Below are 6000 nucleotides of genomic sequence, written 5' to 3' on the forward strand. Positions count from 1 at the left end.
GAGGTGGAGTGCGCTGACTAAAATGTGCAATAATTGTTTATGCTTTAATGAGAGCCTAAACCCCTAAATTAACAGCACGGAGCAAACAGCCAATATACACTAATTCATTGCAGGTGTGGGTTCCTAGAGGACATGTTCAAAACTCTGATACATTATTGCTAATATTGATTGCTTGGCCTAATCCTAGCAGAATCATAGAATTGTTAAAGTTGGAAAAGGTCCTTAAGATCATGAGCAAATTGATTCTCTTGCAGAGTGACCATATATATCTGAAAGATAATGACAGCAAAAGCCAGAAAGATAATGCAAATCTCTTCTGAGTTCAGGTCTAGGGCTGAAGGTGGAGGGACTAGTATCCCACAAATAGAAAGGAGAAGCCAGCCTAAAGCTCTGTGCCAGTGGGGATTCTGCTGATGGAGCTGAGCCCATCACAGGAACCATTCCCATCAATGGCAGGATTTCCTATCATTTGCATGACAGCAACACCAGGCCCTTGGTCTCCTCAAGCCAAACTTTGCAAGGTAGACTTTGTGCTCCTCGAGGATTTCCAGACCACAGATTCACAGCAGATAACATCGTTAAAGGAAGGGGAAAAGGAAGACTGGTCCTAGTAGAGCATTGCTTAGAAATGTGGACAAAGGCAGGAGAAGGAATTCGAGTGTATCCTCCAGACATGTGCTGGAAGTGGAATTTCCCTTCCCACTGTCAGGCACAATGAGGTGAGGGGCCCCTGTGTGCTGCCAATAACCCACCCTGTGCCTGGTGAGCTCTGCCAGGTGTCAGGAGCACCACTCCAGGTGTTGCTGGTGGGCTTGGGAGAGAGGAGGAAGCAGAGAAATGGGTGACTGCAGTGGGGACAAAGCCAGATGGGCCACTGCTGGTTTGGGGCTTTTTAGCAGAGTAATAGGAACAGCGGCCTCTGTCACCTCAAGTTGTGACAGAGGATGCTGGGGAAACTGGACAGGAACAGAAGGGTCTTGGTGACAACTGGGACAATAAAACTGACCTCTTTGGGTTTTGAAAATGAGGAATTTAAAACATTTCTGCCTTTTTGTCTACCTCTAACTACGATGGTGCTCTGTAACTCCTGGCATTTCTGATAGCAGTGTTGGGGTAGAAGAACACTCTTTCCTCTCTGCTGCTCTTTGGGAAGGTACCTGTGCAATTTCCCTAATTTGTCCAGGTGACCATGCTTGCCTTCTCTAAAATATCAGGCATTTTTCACTGTAAGTTCTGGACTTTTGTGGATAATACTTGATAAAGTTTTCACATGCAGCTGCTAATCTATTGTAAGGGTTTTGCTCTCTGTCTCACACAAAAATACCTTTCTGGAGAGAAGTCTTCCAGAGTGTTCACCTCTTGACCCTCTCTGGTTTACTGATGATAAACCTTTACTGGGGTATTCTCAGAGTACCAAAACTGAAATGTAGGCAGTGCAATGGAGGGATAAGTTGCCCTTGTGCCCTTCTCCTGTCTTTGCCAGCACTAGAAAACCCAGGGCTTGAGCTGCTTCAGGTCCTGTGAATGTCCTAATTAGCACCTGGGAGGGCTGGGCCCCAAATCTCACTGCCTGCCCAAGAGAGGTGTACCACAGCAAATGTACAGATCACACCCAAACAACTTCCATTTCAGCAGTCTGAGAGAACCTAACATATTCAGCACAAGCTTGCTTTCAAAATATAGCTAGTTCCATTCTTATTGACAGATCTGAAATTCAGATGCAGATGAGTGAAAATCAAATGAAAGGGACTGATTTGTATTGCTGCACTGAAGAACTGCAAACAGGTTCTTCACAATTTTTTATTAATTTTTCATATTCCAAGGCCAGCCTCACTGCAGAGTTCAGGAGGTGCAGCGGTGAGCAGTGTGGTGAGGAACCCATTCTGTGCAGGTCTCTGGGGGCAGCTCAGGCTGAGCCCGGGGAATGGTTGGAGCCCCAGGAAAGGGGCTGGGAGCTGGCACTGACTGTGCACAGCACAGGGCACAGGGGGCTGTGGCACAGCCAGAGACATGGCAGGAGCCAAGGGCTCAGGAGGGAGAGGGAGACTTTGGCACTCTTGGACTGTGAGGGGATAAAAGCCCAGGGGTTCCTTGGTTGGGACCCATCCTGGCAGGCACCAGCTCGGGCTGTTCTGTGTTATTGCACTGGGAATAAATGGCTTTATGGAATGAGATGTCTGAGACTGCCCTGGGAAACCTGGGCTGGAACTGGGAAGGAATCCTGGTACACACTGAGGGTGTGTGTAGGGAGCCAAGCAGGACCTTTTGGATCCTGGAGCTCGGAAGAGGCTCCAGCCCCGGCAGGGACAGTCTGGGGGTGGGAGTCAGAGTGCCTGAGTCCCTCCTGGATGGCTGGGCAGGGGAGTTTCCTGGACAGATGTGCCCTCATTTTGCACACCTTTATTCCCAGCATTGCTCGGTGGGACCTCTGGGCATGCAGGGGCTCTGTGCCTGGGCTGAGGACAGGCTCTGGAGCGCGGCCCCTGAGAGCTCCTTGGCAGCAGAACTGGTGGCTCCTGGTCATGAGCATGACACCAGAGTGTTTGTCTTCTGTGTTTGCTACACCTGCATGGCCCTTGGAGGAGCAGGGCTCTGAAGGGAAGCCCACAGGTGGATACAAAAGACATATCATGGATCAAACGAGTGTCCAGCTCCAGGCTTGCCAAGGTCTGTTCTCCTCCAGCTCTTCCAAGGCCTGTGTGGGAATGGGTCCAGGGATTTTGAGCTGGGCACCTCTCTGTCCTAGCAAACCTCCAGTCTGCACTAATAATTCCTCTCTGCTGTGCTCAGGGGAGGAAGGGAAACCACTCACACCAGCGCTAAACTTTGAGGGGTTTCCAGTTTGTAAACCCACAAGGATAACAAGGGAAACCCGTTGGTTAAAAAAAAAGAAGACACCAAAGTAATTTCATGCCCAACAAATTTCTCACAAAACCAGGGAACCTCTTATTTTCTTATTGGCACTAACATGGGAACTTCTGAATTAAACTTCTAGAACCTGAGAAAAACCTGGAATTATGATGAAAATAGAATGAAGATTCCTTATAGAAACCTCAGCTGCCAGAAATAATCAGTTATCTCGATTCTGTGACCCTCTGCTCTTTTAGAAAATATAAAGTATTGTTTGGCCTGAATTAAGCCTGTAGTTTTGTAGACAAGTACCCTGACAAGAAAAGAGAATTTTACAAAAGTTTTTCTATTTTTGATTTGAAATATTAATTAAAGTAATTGGTTTATGGATGGACAGTGAAGTCCTTTGTTCCATAAGGGCTGTAAATCAGAGCAGTTTCTGAACCATGCCCAGTGATTTTTGCCTCTATCCTGTTTTCAGAGCAGTTTCCCTCAGCAGAGGCAGGATGTGAAGCAAAGCTGGCAGCAGGGCTGTTAACTCTGCCCTGCCTCAGCTGCCTCCGTGCCCCACATCCAGCACTCTGTGAGCTGCACATTGCTCAGGGACATGCTCTTCTTCCAGGACACAATTTCAGTGTTAAAACTTGTTTTAAAAATGTTTAGAGAACAGTTTTATGGTCTTCTGTTAAAGAGCAAAGCTTTGGGAAATGCTTCCTGTTGCATTGCAGTGCAGCTGTAGCAGCCTGAAAAATAACCCCAGGTTTGTGGCTTTGTGGGAAAAGCAGGAATGATTTTTAAATTGAGTTTATCCTTTGCTTTCAAATTAAATTCACATCCTTCTCTATAGTAAACTGTACAGTTCTAAGGCTCTCATATGCTAAATGAATCCTGTGTCCTTTTCTCCCATGGGTCACCCTTTATTTCAGGATAAAAAGTACCGCCTGGAGATACCAGAGATAAATTTCAAGTCAGCATTTCTGTGATTTGTTTCTGGTATATGGGTTGTTGTTACAAGGCACAAATTAACCCAAGATGAGAAGCTTTTGTAAATCATTGGAGCATCCTTGCTTTTGTCTAATATATTTTTCTGCATGAACATCTATAATACTGTGTGCTTTTACAAATGCTGATCTAATGATTTATGTTCACAGGGGGCAGGGGCACATTGATTAACTACACCTTTGTTAACTGCAGAAACAGCCAACTTGGAATGTTTCTGGGATCTAAGAATGGAAGAGCTTTTCTCACAGAAATTCATCTTCTTCCATATCTTATTTTTTCCTTGCATTTCTTTCCTTCCTTTATCTTTATTACAGCATGACAGCCAGCACAGTAAGGTGCTGTGCACACTGACAGTCCCACTATTGCAGAATAGATTTCTTACAGAAAAACCACTATCAGTTCATCTCTTATGCATAAATGCTTTGTCTCTGCAAGCTGTACAGCGAGCTTGTTAGCTCAGGGACCTGCTACACTGGCTCGAGGATGAGATAAAAGCCTTTTCAACCAACTTTTTGTGTCAAGCCACTGCTCATAAAATAACTCATCAGAAAAAACATGCGTCTTTGTGAGCCACTGAGATCAAGAACCCTCTGAAATAAGAATGGCTGGTCTTTTAGAAGATCTGTAAAACCTGGCACTCCAGTGTTAGGGTGCTAAAGTACTTAGGATGCTTTAAACTTGGGAATTAGGAGACCAAATCACTGATCTGAGTTTGTACAAACTCCCCTCTTAGTTCTAAACAGACATGCCAGAGCTGGCCAGAGCTCTTGGCCCTGGGCACAGCAAAGCCACCCACCTTAAAGACAGACCCCAAATCCACCCCCAACTCAATAAAACATTTGCATCAAATCACAGCCCAGCGCACCCCACCTTACTGCAAACAGTCCTGGACCTTCACCTGTCCCCACCACGAGTGAAATCCCTTCCCAAAGGCTTTACAGGTGCAATTTGCAGCACAATCTCCACCTCTTTTCCATTATGAATGAACAGAGATCATGGTCATGATCTCTTTTCCATTACCAGCAACACAATCTAAATATTACAACACAATACTCCAAAAAAGCATGAAATGTCTCTTTTTTTACACAATCTGGGAATATTGTGGTATACCCCAACAAAACCAGAGATTTTCCTGTTCCAGTGTCAATTGTAAACAGCTCTGCTGTTTGTGCTTAACTTTCTGTGGGTGCCATCAATGTAAGGCCCAAAGGATTTGATGGATATGTATAACATTCATAGCCCATTTGCTGCTAGTTCTTAAATTATTTAAGACATTTGGAAATTATATGGGTGGAGGTAAAAAACCCTTTGAAATGAACTCCATAGCTGAAGGACAGAAAATAACTTTTATCTCTTACCCGAGTCTGAGGTGGCGGAGCTTCGGTCTGGTACCAGATCAGGCAAACTAAACCCAACAGTATCCCAAAATGTTAAGCAGAATACTAAAAACGAAGATCAAATAGAAAAATCCACTTCTCTTTTCGTTAAGCAATACTGGGAGTGTTCAGCTCTCCAGTCTCCAAGGTTTTCCAGCTGGGAGTCAGCCTTTTCCCATCCTGCATCCCGGCATCCTGTTATTGTTCCAAGTCTTAGTAATAGAGTGAGAAAAGGGAGTGGAGGAAACAAGATAAACTTAGCCTTATTATTGCTGTATCTACTTATTTGTTGCTGACTCTAATGAGGGAACTGAATAAAAGGAAACTGGCTCTGAGAGAAACACCAGAGTTAGTCTGTTATTTAGCATTGTGTTAGAGAGAGTTTTAGGAGCTGGCAAATATCTGAGAGGTACTTTTGGTGTCTGACACTGGATCAGCACAGACTACGCCTGCTTTGCACAAACAGGATTTTCAAAGCACTTTGGAAGTGTCCCACCTATAAGAATTTTTATACCTGGAAACCAAAAAGGTAGAGCCTTCCTGTTGATGAGACTGGGCTCCTGCTAAGCTCTGTCAGTGCTGGATGTAAAAATGAAATTCACAGTATTTTTCACAGGTAAAGTGAAGACCCGAGGAGCAAGGCAGTGTAGGTGGGCCTTTGAGAAGGAGAAAATGTTGATAACACCTTGGTTATGGTGAGTTCTAAGTCTGGAGACCACTCAGGGCAGAGGGAAGGGGAAGCCTCAGTGTTAAACTGAACACATGGGTGTAG

At 45.0% G+C, this 6000-nt stretch overlaps 1 protein-coding gene across 1 annotated transcript in view; it reads right to left on the reverse strand.

The window, feature by feature from the left end:
• Positions 1-5418, reverse strand: part of CDH5 (cadherin 5) — a 31107-nt gene extending 25689 nt beyond the window's left edge. The window contains exon 1 of the mRNA XM_082290166.1: positions 5211-5418. The gene's annotated coding sequence lies outside the window, so the exon portion shown is untranslated. The remainder of the gene's footprint in view (positions 1-5210) is intronic.
• Positions 5419-6000: the final 582 nt, after the last annotated feature.

The sequence above is a fragment of the Coloeus monedula genome, assembly GCF_965178545.1.
Source record: "Coloeus monedula genome assembly, chromosome: 13".
NCBI lineage: Eukaryota > Metazoa > Chordata > Aves > Passeriformes > Corvidae > Coloeus > Coloeus monedula.